The following is a 17,570-nucleotide window of genomic DNA, read 5'->3' on the forward strand; positions in this document are numbered from 1 at the left end:
AGCTTTGTTTACTTTTTCCCACCGAGGCTTCTAGACTTCTGATTGGCCAACATTTCTGCACGGTTAGGAATCTAGCGCCACCTGCTGCTTTGGCATGTTCATAGCAGCGTTTTCCTTCATTTCTGCCTTTATGTGTGGACGGGATTATTTTTTAAAACAAAAACGGAAAATCTCCGTTTTCAAAAATACCCGTGTACGTGTGGACGTAGCCTCAGTCTCTGACTGGAAGCGCTAATTCGTCATTCGGCTTTTGTCAGACTAAAGTAACTGTTAAAACTGTTTGAAAAGCTCAGCTATACAACAAGGAGAGATTGAGAATTTCCTTTTAGTTCTCAGTTTATTTGATATTGACAAAAGTTAGTCAGTTTTGTCTGTTATTCTGTAAAACAAACTAAGATTTATTTTTAGAATTAATATTTTGTTTCTAAGTGGAATTGACAATTTAGTCTGTTTCGTTTGTTCTGTTTTGAAACTTAAACGCTTTAGCGGCTGCCTTTTGTGTAGTTTGCAATATTTGCCTTTATTTATCTGAAAAAGTCTCATGTTCCTTAAGTACATCTACCCTGTTGAACTTATTATGGGAAATAAATATTTAAATCAAAACAAGCTGCTGATTATTTCACATTTTACTTGTGAGCAACGGCACATTTAAATCTTACAAATATAGTTATTTGGCTTATATCGTGATAGATATCGTTATCGCCTGAAATGAAAAAACATATCGTGATATGAAAAAATCTTATATCGCCCAGCTCTAGAATAACCTAATAATGATCCTTATTGCTGTTTTAGAGGAGCGGTGCTTCAAAGGATAGTTGCAGATTTCTGTCAGAATCTGCAGATTATACAGTACAAATAAAATGTTCACGTTTCTCCAACGTTGTCTTCCCAACAGTTTCACTGACATCAGGATGGCCAGGAAGCCTTCACGATGTCTTCTCCGGCGCTGATAATTGGCGTCTGTCTTGTGTCGGTGACGTAAAAGACGGATTTAATGCGACATGACCATCAAACAGCAGTCGTTTTCTAAAACATCAGATATGTATGGGATTCAGCACCACATACGAAAGTGACCCAGATCGGATTTGAAAATATCGGATTTGTCTGTGTGTACTGTCTTTCTATGGTCTCCTTTTCTTGTCACCTCTAAACCAATCGTGGCAGATGGCTGGCCCTCCCTTAGCCTGGCTCTTTCTGTTAAAAGGGAGTTTTTCTTTGTGCTAGTTCATAGGGTCAGTTGATTGTTGGGGTTTCTCCAGAATACTACAGGGTCTTCTACAATAGACAGATCAATCACTTTCCATGAGTTGCTGTTTGGAGTGGAAACTTATTATATTGTGAGAAAATGTATTTTTAGATGCTGCTTGTTCGCAGTGTTGCTGCTTGTGTTGGCCGCAGACCACTTTCAACAATTCTGTTGGAGTGCAGTCTATACAACAGGCTATTTCTGTACATACATGCCAACATACATGCACTTCATCATGTAATTATGTTTTGCCACCATATTTGGCGATGACTAGGAGCCCATATAGAGAATATGAGATTATAGAGGATTACTGTGATAACAGCCGGACAGTCTCTCTAACACAGGGGTGCTCAATACGTCGATCGCGATCGACCAGTCGATCGCAAAGGTAGTATTGGTAGATCGCATGGCATTAAAAAAATAGATGCCAGCCTATCATCCATCCCGTCACTTGATTGATACAGGGAAGCCAGTCAGATGACAGCAGATTTTTTCTGACGCTTAGGTCGCTGCGCATGCGCAAACAGCGGCGCGAAGTGTAGTAAAACTGACAAGCTAGTCAGCGAGTTAACTCCAATTTTTAGCTCTCGGTTTTTTCTCTTAAACCTGGCCGTCAGCAGCTACTGTCCGGACTATGCATCCCTGGCTGATTCAATTCAGTGCAAGTCATCAGAGTAAACTCAGGTAATGACAAAAAATTTACATAGTTAATTGTGTTGTGAAATATTGGATATTGCGGTTATGCATGTATATACATTGTAGATATAAAGAATCCTCAATATATTTATAAATAAGTATATGTTTTGGATTTTTGTAGTGGGTAGATCATTTTGACTTGGTCATTTTATAAGTAGCTCACATGCGGAAAAAGTGTGAGCACCCCTGCTCTAACATAAAACACCCTATAATTACTGGACTTTGATTCAAAATAGACAACACTGCCGATAATTGCAATGGATGGTAGAGGCAATTATGCAGATCGAGCAGTCAGTGCTTTGTGGGTAATTATACAGCAATTTCTCAATTTCTGCAAAAAGAAATGTAGAATCTTCCAGAGGGTGGCCGAGATTCGGAGCACAGGAAGGAGCGTGGAAAATAAAGGTTTAGGAGGAAGGTGTCAGCAGAGGAAAACAAATGTTACGGTCGCTGACCTCTAGTGGCTCTCCCTCTGTAGAAGAGTTGTTTTTCTCCTTTTCTTGTGTTGCAGGTCTGCCTCATGAGCCGCAGCTGAGGTGTGTTCCAGCTCGTCAGCCACGGCATATAGTCTGCCATCCTAAACTGCCACACCCCCTGCCATTTTCCCCATGTTTGCCAGAGCTGTGAGCTGTAGAGTTTTGGGCAGCGGGCCTTAGTGTGTATGTGTGTGAGAACTTACCCTCTGTGAACTTTGGTTTTTCTTTCTTTTATTGTAAGCAAAGGTGTACCCTTATTGTGTTAATTAGTTTGTCATTGTGGAAGCAGGTAGGGGTTCTCTGCCATTTTTGTTTCAACTGTTTTCTCCTGCTTTGGTTAGACAGGGAGCTCAGCCATTGTATTTTGTTTTGGTTAGTGAGTACTTGGTTTTGATTTCTAGCTAAAGTGGGGTGTTTTGTTTATTGTTTTGGCCTTGGAGACCCTGAAGAAAAGAGCTTCCCTGTGCTTGTTTTACTGTAGTAGTTTTAGGCAATAAATCTTGTATACTGACATCTATTTCTCCAGTAGTTCATGTGTTCCCTTTCACTTTGTGTTACCCCTCGCTCCAGTCGACACTTCGTTCTTAAGTGGGGCGTAACATAAGTGGGGGCTCGTCCGGGATTATTTGGGTTATGGCGCAGTTTAGCCTGGGTGATTTTATAGCTAGGCCTGCATTGGACCAGCTTGATGCATGTCGGAAGGAGGATTTGTGTGCTGTTGCCGCGCATTATGAAATCCTTGTGGCCAAGTCCATGAAGAAGAGCGAGTTAAAGACTCTTGTTGTCAGTGGGTTGGTTGGGAAAGGCGTGTTCCCCTTAGAGGTGGTCTCGGGGGATGCCGCGTCACTCCTCGAAACCTCTGGTCATCCTCAGGTTTGTGCTGAGGAGGGGGCGGGGACACCTACGGTGGTCAAACCAGGTGAGGGAAAGCCACCAACCTCTCTTCCACGGTTTGAGCCCTTCTCTGTCGAATCTAGTAATCCCAGTGTTAGTGCACGCATAAAGGTACGTTTAGTTCGTCTTGAACTTGAGGCCAAAGAAAGGGAACGTAAGGATGAGCTTGAGTTCAAGTTAAAGTGTCGGGAGCTAGAAGCTGAGACATCTATTAGGTTGCGTCAACTGGAGTTGCAAGCTAACAAATTGTCTCCTGAGCCTTCTGCTCCACCTACAGTGAAGGATGAAGACAACAATAGCAATCCTTCAGATAATTCTCCCCCTGCTCCTGCACCTCCGGCATTTGATGTGGGCAAAAACATTGCCCTAGTTCCACCATTCAGGGAGACTGAGGTGGAGGCCTATTTTAATGCGTTTGAGCGCATTGCTATGGCTTTACATTGGCCCAAGGAGGTTTGGTCCCTTTTGCTTCAGTGCAAATTAATTGGTAAGGCACAGGAAGTATGCGCAGCTCTCACTATCGAGGACAGTCTTGTGTATGACAATGTCAAAAGCGCTATACTCAGAGCCTATGAGTTGGTGCCTGAAGCCTACAGGCAGCGTTTCAGAACCCTGAGGAAATCCGCTGCTCAAACATTCCTTGAGTTCGCAAGGGAAAAAGGGACACTATTTGATAGGTGGTGTCAAGCAAGCAAAGTGTCAGAGTTTAACGCATTGCGTGAACTGGTATTGTTGGAGGAATTCAAAAACTGTGTTCCTGATCGTACAGTGCTGTACCTGAATGAACAAAAAGTGGCCACTTTGCAGGAGGCAGCTGTCCTGGCAGAAGAATTTGCTCTAACGCACAAAAGCGTGTTTGTGGGTAAATCCGAATCACACTATCATGAACGACTGGAAAAGGACACAAAGCCTCAACAACCTAGGGGTTCCTTGGGTTCCAAGTCTGATAGACAATGTTTCTACTGTCACAAAGTGGGGCATATAGTTTCTGAGTGTTTGGCTCTTAAACGTAAACAAGTGCCCCAGCAATTAAAACAAGCCAAAGGGGTTGGCCTAGTCAAGTCGCTGAGCTCCCCCCCCATGTGACCATGAGTGAACCTGATAAGTGTTTTAAACCCTTCATTTTCGATGGTTTTGTCTCCTTAACAGGGTTTCCTGGGGATCAAAAGCCCGTGAGAATACTGAGGGACATGGGTGGCTCGCAGTCATTTCTATTGGCCGACGTTTTGCCAGTCAGTGATGAGTCATCTTGTAACGCTAGTACAATAGTGCAAGGTATTGGGATGGCCTACATACCTGCACCATTACATTGTGTTCATGTGCAGTCGAGGTTAGCCTCTGGTTTGTTCAAGGTTGCAGTAAGAAACTCATTTCCTATTCAGGGTGTTGAGTTTATAATGGGAAATGATATTGCTGGGGACAAAGTACTCCCTGTTCCTGAGGTGGTGGATAAACCCAGCTGTATCCCGGAAGAGGACGAGCTGTTGAAATCCCACCCTGATGTGTTTTCTGTCAGTGTTCTTACCAGGTCGCAAGCTCGGAAGCTGGAGGAAGTGAACCTGAGTGAGACTGTTCTTGGATCTGTTCTAACTGGGGACAGAGAGCCAGCTGCTAGCCCTTCTAAACCAGCGCTTGATGAACAGGGTCTGGCTACTCTGTCTGAGGTTCTTCCTTTGCCGGTCTCACGTGAGTGTTTGAGCCAGGCTCAGGAAAAGGATGAGTCACTCGCTAACTGTTTTAAAGAGGTAAGCGAGTTAGCAAACAATAAAAAGGCACACAGGTTTTATCTTGAGGATGGGTTACTGCTAAGAAAATGGGTCTCAAGACCTGCATTACAGCAGGAAGGAGGTGATGAGGGTTGGGGGGTGGTACGCCAAATAGTCATTCCTAGGGATTACCGGGGTGGCATATTGCAGCTTGCGCATGAACACCCATGGTCAGGTCATTTAGGTATTACTAAAACCTATGACCGCGTTCTTCAGCACTTTTTCTGGCCAGGTCTGAAGAAAGACGTTGCCAAGTTCTGCAAAACATGCCAGGTTTGCCAAATTGTGGGTAAACCTAATCAGGCAGTGCCACCTGCTCCTCTTGAACCCATCCCGGTAGTTGGGGAGCCTTTTGAGCGTGTTTTAGTGGACTGTGTGGGTCCTCTACCCAGAACAAAAACGGGTAATCAGTTCCTCTTGACAATCATGTGTGCCACAACCCGTTTTCCTGAAGCCATACCACTTCGAAAAATCACCGCTCCCACTGTGATTAAGGCTCTACTTAAATTCTTTTCAACATTTGGTCTGCCTAGAATTGTTCAGACCGACCAAGGCAGCAATTTCCAGTCAAAACTGTTCAAGCAGACATTACAATCACTTGGTATCAGACACATCCCTTCCAGCCCTTACCATCCCCAGTCACAAGGTGCACTAGAAAAATGGCACCAGACCATAAAGTTGATGATGCGAAAATATTGTCTGGTGACTGACAAGAACTGGGATGAGGGACTGCCATTCCTACTGTTTGCAGCTCGTGAAGCAAAACAGGAGTCCCTTGGTTTCAGCCCTGCTGAATTAGTTTTTGGGCACAGTGTGAGAGGGCCTCTAAAAGCCCTGAAAGAACAGTTTTTGTCTGATGTGCAGCCGCAATCAAATGTGCTTGAGTTTGTCACGCAGTGTCGGGAACGTTTGTACCATGCTTGTGCAATAGCTAAGAAGTCTCTGTCAGCAGCCCAAGGGAAAATGAAGCGGCAGTATGACCGGAAGGCAGTGCAGCGTTCTTTTAAACCTGGTGATCAGGTACTCGTGTTGGTGCCCACATCTGGTCCGTCTCTGTCAGCCCAATTTGCGGGACCATATGTGGTAGAGAGCAAAGTCAATGACACAGACTACATCGTTCGCACTCCGGATAGGAGGCGTAAAACACGGCTCTGCCATATAAACATGCTGAAACTGTTTCACTCTAGGGAAGACGATCGCGAGGGCTCCATCTCACTCATTTCTGTGCCCATAAACCATGATGATGGTTTGGTGAAGGGTAGTGAAGGTCAGCAGAGCGGCAGGCTTGCAAACTCAGAGGTTCTTGGTGCCTTAGACACGTACCTCTCCTATCTTCCTCATGACGAGAGAGACGATGTGAAAGATCTGATCCAAGCGCACCCTAGTCTGTTTGGGGATGTACCGTCTAAAACCCCAGTGTTAAAGCACGACATTGACGTGGGTGATGCGTGCCCTATCAAGCAACACGCATACCGGTGCCCCCCACTCAAGAGGGAATTAATGAAAAACGAGGTACAGTACCTGCTTGGAAATGGTTTGGCGATACCTAGCCATAGCTCTTGGAGCTCTCCATGTCTGCTGACACCAAAGTCAGATGGTTCTCCTCGTTTTTGTACTGATTTTAGGAGAGTAAATGCAGTCACAGTCCCTGACTCATACCCATTGCCTCGCATGGAAGACTGCATAGACAGTATTGGAGCCGCCACCTACATAACAAAGCTAGATCTGTTAAAAGGGTACTGGCAGGTTCCTCTAACTAGCAGAGCCTCTGATATTTCAGCATTTGTTACTCCAGACTATTTCTTGCAGTACACAGTGATGGCGTTTGGCATGCGGAATGCACCAGCCACTTTCCAACGACTTATGAACCTTGTGTTAGCAGACATTCACAGTTGTAATGTGTATTTGGATGACATTGTGGTATATTCTTCTTGCTGGACTGATCACGTGAGTACTCTGAGGGATGTTTTTGCTCGTTTAACCCAGGCTTCCCTAACTCTGAACCTGGCAAAGTGTGAATTTGCCAAGGCGGTAGTGACATACCTCGGAAAACAAGTGGGACATGGCCAGGTGCGCCCCGTGAATGCAAAGGTGGAGGCCGTACTGAGCTACCCAGTGCCCACCACCAGACGGGAGCTCAGACGCTTCTTGGGTCTGGTGGGCTACTACAGATGTTTCTGCCGGAACTTTTCAACAGTGGTGGCTCCCCTGACTCGTCTGTGCAGTCCAAAGGAACCCTTCGTATGGACTGCTGAGTGCCAACATGCATTTGACTGTGCCAAGTCTCTCCTTTGCAGTGCCCCTGTACTGGCTGCTCCCGACTTCAGCAAGGCCTTCAAGCTGGAAGTGGATGCAAGCGCTACGGGCGCTGGAGCAGTACTGTTGCAGGATGGAGTTGATGGCATCAGTCACCCGGTTTCCTACTTCTCAGCTAAGTTCAAGCCTCATCAACTCAACTATTCCACCATTGAGAAGGAAACCCTGGCCATGTTGCTTGCTCTGCAGCATTTTGACGTGTACGTGGGGTCAACCACCACCCCTGTCATGGTTTATACTGACCATAACCCTCTGGTATTCCTAAAGCACATGTACAATCATAACCAAAGATGGATGAGATGGGCGTTGCTTGCTCAGGAGTATAACATAGACATCCGACATCAGAGAGGTGTGGACAACGTGGTGGCTGACGCACTGTCCAGGACCCAGTATTAACCCCTTAACCCCAGTAACGGACCTGGTGGCAGTTGTTAAAGGTGTCTGTTTACTGTATGTGATATTTTATGTGGGGGGGTGTTACGGTCGCTGACCTCTAGTGGCTCTCCCTCTGTAGAAGAGTTGTTTTTCTCCTTTTCTTGTGTTGCAGGTCTGCCTCATGAGCCGCAGCTGAGGTGTGTTCCAGCTCGTCAGCCACGGCATATAGTCTGCCATCCTAAACTGCCACACCCCCTGCCATTTTCCCCATGTTTGCCAGAGCTGTGAGCTGTAGAGTTTTGGGCAGCGGGCCTTAGTGTGTATGTGTGTGAGAACTTACCCTCTGTGAACTTTGGTTTTTCTTTCTTTTATTGTAAGCAAAGGTGTACCCTTATTGTGTTAATTAGTTTGTCATTGTGGAAGCAGGTAGGGGTTCTCTGCCATTTTTGTTTCAACTGTTTTCTCCTGCTTTGGTTAGACAGGGAGCTCAGCCATTGTATTTTGTTTTGGTTAGTGAGTACTTGGTTTTGATTTCTAGCTAAAGTGGGGTGTTTTGTTTATTGTTTTGGCCTTGGAGACCCTGAAGAAAAGAGCTTCCCTGTGTTTATTTTTACTGTAGTAGTTTTAGGCAATAAATCTTGTATACTGACATCTATTTCTCCAGTAGTTCATGTGTTCCCTTTCACTTTGTGTTACCCCTCGCTCCAGTCGACACTTCGTTCTTAAGTGGGGCGTAACAGTACATACATGCCAACATACATGCACTTCATCATGTAATTATGTTTTGCCACCATATTTGGCGATGACTAGGAGCCCATATAGAGAATATGAGATTATAGAGGATTACTGTGATAACAGCCGGACAGTCTCTCTAACATAAAACACCCTATAATTACTGGACTTTGATTCAAAATAGACAACACTGCCGATAATTGCAATGGATGGTAGAGGCAATTATGCAGATCGAGCAGTCAGTGCTTTGTGGGTAATTATACAGCAATTTCTCAATTTCTGCAAAAAGAAATGTAGAATCTTCCAGAGGGTGGCCGAGATTCGGAGCACAGAAAGGAGCGTGGAAAATAAAGGTTTAGGAGGAAGGTGTCAGCAGAGGAAGACAAATGAAAGAGACGGAGAAGAAAGTAACACAGAAGAGCAGAGGCGTGCCCGCTGCTTTGTCATTACTACAAGTGAAATCACATGCGTTACTGGGAGCGTTAATAACACTGGCACAAATACAACAGCGGCTATTATGGCAGTGACGAGCGGCACAACAAGAAACATTTAAACACAAAAACACATTGTCAACAAAGTGTGCTTAAAGAGAGGGGAAAGTGGACGGAAAAAGCCTCGTTCGCTGGCTGAGCTCTTTTGTGTCTCAGCCAAGAGTGATTTTATTAGCCACAGACAAATACCCCCACTGTGGCAATACGTAGGAGGTTTGTGTCAGAGCTTCGTACAGGGAGAGAGGGAGGACTGGAGTGGGTGGACGAGTGGAGGGTTAGGAACCTTGTAAGTGTCTCTCGTCGAATGTGAAGCACACAGCAGCAGCAAATGTTATTTTGGATCCAACCCAGACAGTAAGATGAAGCACGCTGAAGAGCAAAAAGCAAGGCAGCACACACAAACGTGTTACCTGCAAATCGATGTTGAACTCGTGTGTGTGCGTGTGTGAGACATTCTGGCGGCTGTCAGAATGATTAACGGGTGCAAAGCAGTGTTTTTAAGAAAGGACCCCGAGGTCGCAAAGTGTCCTCGGCTCAAAGAGGCTGCTAGGAAGCAAAACAGCACTTGACAGAAGAGCTGACGTGTTACGGAGCTCAGCTGCCCCAAGACTGTCACGTGTTACACACAACCAGTTATGCTAATGGGGTCAGTAATTAACTACTGCTCTCATTACTTAAGGTGCTTAATGGATTCATTAGGAAGTATTTCAACTGTGTGTCAACATGCTCGTCTCTGGCATCACGCGTGCTTGCAATTATTTAAACTCCAGCCTTAAGAGTGGGTTATTTCCAGGAAATAAAAGTGTCCTCATTAAAATGCAAATACATGCGACTTATCAGATTACCTGCTGTAACTAGGAAGCAAGGTTTAAATATTTAAACTTTCAGCAGGAAATGCAGGCAGGCCAAAATATCCCAAATAGTTGGAATAACGAATCTTTAACCTATAGTCAGTCTATACCTCAGGTGGCACATTGATAAGCCTTCTAGTTCAAAGAATTGCTCCTAAACTGTGTGACAAGTGGGATATTTGTGAGCATGCACTGCTGCGAATTGTTGTGGAAGTGTCGGTTAGCGAGCGTCCACGGGAATTTGAAGCCGGAGTAAGGAAACTGGAACTGTCGGGAAATCGATGTAGAACACGAATTTCTGTCAGTGTTACGATCACGAGAAAGTAAATAAAATAAAATCAAGACAGCGGTACGAGAGTAGCTTTTGTAATAAGGAAGTGCTCTGAATATGTCAAATCTCAAACTGTTTATTAGTCCAAACCAGAACTGTGAGCATTTCTAAGTAGGCATGACATCATTTTTAATTTTACATAACCAGATGTGATACTATGAGTTCATACTCTGTTATGAACATGATGTTTATTAGCATCATTTTAATATATAGACAAGTAAAGAAGGTCACTACTGCTCCAGTAATGTATAGCATTTCAGTAATTACAGTTACCTTTCCTGAAAAACAGGGAAAGACTTTACTTTTGTCCGATATTCAAACAATACAGCACATTTACATCACTGATTATAGTTCAGCCCATAAGATGAACGGCACTCTGTGCTCGTAAGCAGGAAGGAGGACTCACCTTTAGCAGCTTGACAGCGATGAGTTTCACATCAGCTGCTCACAGTGTGATGGTGTTGGATCGTTCTGTTTTTGTTCACCTTTTCCTGTTTTATTTTGAAAACATTGGTTTCTGTTCCTGTCAATTTTTATTCCTCGCTTTGCTCATTTTCCATCCTGGTTAGTTGTTTGCCCCGCCCTGATTAGTCTCACCTGTGCTGGCTTCCACAGTGTATACTGCCTATGCTGCCTGGCACCTTTGCACACCGCACGTGTAAATATATTCTTTTCTTAACGCAGCCGTTCACACCAACTGCGTAATTTTGCAGGATGAATTTGTGATTTTGTTTTTTCAGATCATCTCATGGGTGACGTTCAGGTAATGCTGCTCCACACGTCCAACACTCAGATCTGGATTTGATGTAATCAAGGTGGAATTTAATCAAAACTAGAGCTTACTTCATGAAACGGAGCCAAGAAGACAAAGTGGACGGTGAGGGAGTCAGTGTTAAAACATTCAACCTTAAAAATTACATGCAGCTGCCACTTGGCTTCAAATGAAGCAGAAAATGTAAAACCTCAATAACTAGTAAATGTCCTTTCATATTTCTGGAATGGCTATAACTGGGAGCGACGTTGCTAGTTATCATTATGATGCCACTTCATCTCATACTGACTGACTTATTCACCTCAGCTGCTTAAGATCACCGTCTTTCCCCCGTGCGCCTGCTACGTACACTGGATTATATTTTTTATACAAGTATTTTCTGTATCGGTTTCATATTAAAAGCCCTCTTCAGCTTCATAAACCGGTTAATATTTTGAGGATATTCTCACAGTTATCAGAGTGAGAGAGTCATTTCTCACAGGGACTGTAAGAGATGTTAAACTGTCGCCGTTGCAGAGTCGTACCGTACAGCAGATTGAACTGTCAGAAGTGATTTACTCATCAGTGTGCAGCTAAACAGTGAATCCATTAAAAATGATGGCAGCCTGTTCCAACCAGCACATTAACTCTGATAAAACCGGCAGTTTTTGACAAAATGCAAAAGTTACTGAAAGTCATTCACTCAATTCTGCAAATACTGTCAGACAACAACGACTGTGGCACACACAACGAAGAAAGTCACAGAAAATGCGTCTCTTAAGCCGGTAAGAATGATGGACTTTAATCTCTTGTTTTACTTCTTGAGTAAATTTTGTGAATATCAGAATAACAGTGAAACACACCTGAGACCACTCAAGCCAAATAAGCTGAAATCCTGAGAAAGGGAAAGAAAGCAGATGAGACCTGGAAAACATATTTAGTAAACCGGAAAGCTTATTTGTCTGATTTGTTACCATTACATGCAGGACTGCCCGCTGCCCTCACCCTGATTCAGGTGCACTTTCTAACTCAACTCAGCAATTAGCACTAGTTCTGCACTGATGGCCAGAGACAAGTTAAAGCTGAGGGTCACCTTCAAATGTAAACACAGTATAAAAACTTCAGCAAGTCTTTGAGCTGTCACTTGAAAGCCTCATGCAAAGAAATCAATTTAGATTAGAAAAAAGATTTGCTGTTGCTCACAAAGCACGAGATGGATATACAAATCTATCACCACCAAGTGTCAAGAACTGAGTGAGAAGCATCATCAAGAAATTCAAAGAGAGCCACAAGTACAGAACAAGCCTGACAGAGGTAGAAAGAGAAAGACTTCAAAGACTTTAGGAAGAAAACTAGGGAGAGATGTGTTTAACTACCCCAGACCCTGCAGAGGAATAGACTGTGCGGCTGCACACCAAGAAAAAGTCCACTTCTGTAGATAAAACTAAAGGTCTTTGGCCACAGAGATGCTACTTATGTTTAGACAAGGGAGAGGCACCACAGTCCCCACAGTGAAACACAATAGTGGAAGTATTATGCTGTGGATGCGTCAGTGCTTCTGGAACTTGGAACTAGTGACGGTGGAAGAAAGAAAGATATGTGACAACTTTAAATGAAAACTTCAAGCAGTCAGCAGCAAAACTGGGTCTGGGTCGTTCTTCTTCTTGTCCTGTTCAATACGACGACTAAAAACATACGCTGGTGCTGGTGAAGAACTCCCTCCAGAAGCTGATTCTGTTTATCTGGATGCTACATTAAGATGAAAAGACTTTTTGGGATTTTCTTATCTGGACATTTAAGCATGCGTCAGACACCAAGTGAACGTTATGTACTGGCCTGCATGAAGCCCTGACTAGGATCCCATTGAAAATCTGTAGAGAGAACAGGGGACCACGGTCCATGTCAGAGGAACATCAAATCTGGAAGAGATGAGAGACTCAACATAGAAGAATGGGATGGGATTGCTCAGGAGGCGTGTGTGAGACTTGCTGAGAACGACAACAAATTACTGCAGGCTGCCGTCCGGCAAAAAGGACACACAAGTAGACTCGGTGCTGGAATGAAGAAGTGCAGGAAAATATTTAAAGGAAGAGTTTAGCAAAGACAAAGTGGGATAACCAGGCAGACGGGAGTACTGGAAGGTTAGGTGTACAGGAAGGAGAGAGGTGGCAAAGGAAAAGGGTTACAGAGACTTGTATGTAAAGCTGGAAGGTTTGGTGAGGACGAGCTGAGATGAATGCAGATCTGCTGTGGCGTTCACAGGTGTATAAGCTAATGTGTGTGCTGATAATAAAAGATATCGTTTCTTCTTTTAATGCTAAGGATGGAGCACGCTTCTTATCCTGCTCAGCTAACAGACTACAGTTTACTGTGCTGACAGTAAGGGCCGAGAGGTGACGGCTGTGACAGTCCAGCATATTGACATGAAGAATTAACATGAAAATGGCTTAAAAGTGTTCTTTGTACTTAGAAAAGCAGAAGTTCTAGTAATGCTAGTCTGTTACTAGTCTGTGTATGTGAAGATGACATGTGGCTGTCTTTTCACAACCATTTAGTAACCAACTGGATGGTGATTAAACACATGAAAAAACACAAACAATGCCAGACCCATTTAATTTCTTTGCTGAATTATTCCGATCAACATTTCTCACATTTCCTGAGACGGTTTGACTGAAGCGTCTCACGATTTCTGCAGATTGTGAGAATCTTTCTGTGATATTTGGTTCTGTAGATGAAGAAATCCCCAAGTTCCTCACACAAATACTCTGAAGCATATTGTTGCTAAACTATTTGCTCACACAGTCATTCACGTAGTGGTAACATGTCCACATCTCTGCTTCTGAAAGACTCAACCTCCAGTGAACCTCGAGAGCATCTCACTGCCGAGGGACTCCTCTATCAATCCTTTATCTGAGGCCTGATTTGAAACTATTGGCAACAACAGTGTGAGCTGCATATGAAAGTTCCAGCTTGAACCAGTTGTACACAGAAACATCAAAACCCTCAGAAAGCAGCTTCAAAGGCTTTGGACTGATCTTCAAAGCGCGCAGCGCAGTGTTGCATTTTAGCCGCTGAATTAAACATGTTTCCAAGTCATGCAGCCGTAACTGGAGCACTGAGGTGTAAGCTCTGTAGGTCAAAGTTGTCCTCATGAGTTAAAGTTTATCAATGATTTATATACGACATCACTAAGAAAGTGACACCGCTGAATGGAAATGGAAAGGAACTGTGTGAGGACTCAGGCTCTCTCTTGACATTAGGTTTAAATGTGTTCAAACAGAGAATGATTTTTAACCATCGCCTTTGTTTATATTGGGTTATTCTGGGCTACTGACTAAGTACTTGTGATAGCAAAGCGGAGACGTTTGTGTTCTTTTTTTTTCACATTTCCAGAACGCATTTTTATCATGCTGTTAGTATTTACAGCCAGATAAACAATGAATCTCTGGGAACGTGGAGCAGGAGATGAAAAGTCGGATTGGTGCGGCATCAGCTTTAATGCGGGCCTCGTATCAGGCTATTGGGGTGAAGAGAGAGCTCAGCACTGGCAAAGCTTCCAATTTAGCAGTCATTCTGTGCTGTAACCCTCACCTATCGTCATCAGCTCTGACTGGTGACCGAAAGAATGTGGCCAAAATGAGTTTCCTCTGCAGGGCGGCTGAGCTCAGCTTTACAGATAATTTGAGAGAAGAGCAGCTCCTCCACATGGAGGTGGTTTGGGCATCTGAGGTGATGTCTGCATCAGTGGTCATCACTATGGAAACATATTTATAAACTCTTATTTGGCCCAGAAGTGTCTCAGAAGTGTCTCTTATGGAGCAACTGGGAAAGTATGTATGTATGAATAAAATGAAGACTGTGATCTGTTCTGATATTCTAAATAATAAAAGAAACAACATGTCAATAATAACTTTTATATTGATTTTGTTTTGATAAAATATTTTAAAGTTTGTGGATGAAGAGAACCTTGAAGAGACGTGCACCTACGCTCCTTCTTTTCCGAAGCATTTGATGTGCTAAGGTGGCAAACCGAGCTCACGAATACTGCTGGATATTAGCAACGACTAAAACCCAATGCTATGCCAGCAATTCTGACCCTCAAGAAGTCTTAATGTCCTTAGATAGCGAGTTTAATCACTTTAAGAAACATGAAAGAAGGAATATTACGAGTAATGTAGCCCTGAAAGCCAAGCAGTTGTCACATCCTGAGCTTCCTGATCACAGAGGAGTGTCGGGTCACTCAGCTCAGCAGTCTATAAGCCAATTAGACCCCTCCTCCACACACACACACACACACACACACACACACACACACACACACACACACACACACACCACTCTCTCATGTGATGATCTTCTCTTTGATGTACAGTTGAGTAATGTCTGTCGGGTTCAAACTGAAACGACTGAACAGAGATGTCTCAGCACTCGATGTCGCCGGTCAGATGGTGTTTCAGTGTAAACAACAAACGCTGCTCACAAGTTAAAGGATTTTATGTTTCTAAACTGACACAAAGTAAGACAACTGTTTGTTTTCTAAAAAGCATCAGATCCTAATTGCTGAAGTTAAAGTTAATCTGCAGGACAACCTTTACAATCTCTTAATCACAACATGTCCTGTCACGATAGTATTCATGTGATTAACCTGCATTCAGTAAACGTGACGTCTGAACTTGACAGTAAGGTGCAAAACGTCTGTGCGGTACCATTTCGACAATCCTAGGTTGCCTTTTTTCTCGCGTTATCGTGTTCACAGATGCCCGCCCACTCTCCGTGACAACAACCCCCCCGTCAGCCTTCAGACTGAGGCGTAAAAAGCTGCACATGCATTCAGACTCAGAGTTCCTTTGAAGGGATGTGACCAACCTTCGACACTGTCAGAAAAAACACGTTTCCAAGAATGAGCACGCAGACGAGCCACTACCTCAGACGCCTTTACTTTGTGGTTGTTGCTATAATTCCTTTTAAGGTGTCTTGGTTTAATGTCAGCCTGCATGAGGATTATTCCTTTCACAATGACCTTTTATTAAAGCCTACAAGAAGAAAGTATGAAATGCTAAAAATCTAACTTTATTTATTTTGTTTTCTGGCGCGTTGTTGTGTCGATATTCACAGCAAAGATATTATCGTTAACATTCACGCAGCAGAATTTAGTTCAGGTTTCACTGAGCAGATTCTTATTTCTACTTGGATTAAGTGATTCTGTGATGTAGTCACTGCAGATGTGTTTCTTTGTTGATCGGAGCAAAGACAAAGTGCGTAACCAGAGCGCTGCAGGTTTAATTAAGCACCCCTTTATTTAGCAGAATACCTCAACCACTTCATCTCTTTTATCCACCCGGGTCTTTGGAATTAAATCACCTCACTGCCAGCCTTTCACACGATTAACTTTGTGGCCTAAAATTCAAATAAATATGTCAGAGCCTCTGTGGCTCTCTGGAACTGAAGGTTTGCACCTGTCTGACTGATGAATATGTGAGAAAATGGGTTACAGCACCACAAGTTTGTTATAGCAGTCAGAGTGACGGAGGAATGCAGCGATCCCGTCACGAATCAGCTTATAAATAGATTATTTCTTCCATTGTGTGCTGAAATTCTTCAACCGCTGCTGCAATAAAAGAAGGAAAAATATGCCTTCTTTCTGGGAATTACCTATAATATTCTCTTTAGTTTACACTGGTGCAATCAGTCCAGTTTAATTGTTTTTATATAGCACCAATTCACAGTAAGAGTTGCCTCAAGGTGCTCTATGATATTACAGAGACAACTCTAACTAATGATCCGACATGAAAGAAGGCAGTCTGGGATATTTGCTTCATCTGTGTGTTAAGGGGTTCCTCACAGGTACAGGCCCGTGGTCTGAATAATCTTAACAGTGATAAGTTGATGATATTTAAAATCAAAGCATTATTTAATGCTGAGACTTGTAGGGAGAGGGTCTAATGGACATGTTGGATGAAGGTGGAGAGAATCGAGCAGTGACATATCTGTGACATGTGTGGGGAAGCTATGATTTCTTTTTCTCTAATGTTTCACATTAAATTTTAAAGAAATTCATGGAGAAATCCAGGGCTCAGAGGTTAATCCTGCTTTCCTCCGTCGATGACGCATTATAAGATGTCTCGGCTTCACAGTGGGCTTCTTTGATACAGTAAGAAACTACGTAAAACGCCGTTTCCAGTTCACGTGTTACCTTTGTGAATTCTATCAGAGAGACAAACCTGTCTGATTGATTGCTTTAAGCCTGCAGCACCACTAACTAACACACTTCACTGTGGAAGCAAAGCATGGAGTACGAGTAGCTGGTCATATGTTACTGAAGGCAATAATTATTTAAATTTTGCTACAGTACTTTTAGATTGATGTCCCCAGTGTTGTGTGGTCCGGTGTTCTAAATTTAAACGTTGTTAAGAAAAGGAGGATCTATTAAGTGTTCAGTTTCTCCATGCACCATATATCAGGACTGAGAGTGTGATTAAAGCGATGAGTGGACCTATTAACATTTTAAGAGAAGTCATTTGAGTCTCATTATGACTTGAGGCTTTATAGGTGTTAGCGGGGCCTGCAGTGGTGGTGTCGGGTTCTTTCTCCAGCTTCAGGTGCCACCCTTTTGTACACCATCCTGACAACACCTGAAATGAACAG

At 43.5% G+C, this 17,570-nt stretch overlaps 1 protein-coding gene across 2 annotated transcripts in view; it reads right to left on the reverse strand.

The window, feature by feature from the left end:
- LOC146706705 (polypeptide N-acetylgalactosaminyltransferase 18-like) overlaps positions 1-17,570 on the reverse strand; it is a 194,890-nt gene that overhangs the window by 66,827 nt on the left and 110,493 nt on the right. The window lies entirely within an intron of this gene.

The sequence above is a fragment of the Copadichromis virginalis genome, linkage group LG7 (assembly GCF_057382275.1).
Source record: "Copadichromis virginalis isolate Kocher_CV1m ecotype Utaka linkage group LG7, C_Virginalis_male_GT1.1, whole genome shotgun sequence".
Taxonomy (NCBI): Eukaryota; Metazoa; Chordata; class Actinopteri; order Cichliformes; family Cichlidae; genus Copadichromis; species Copadichromis virginalis.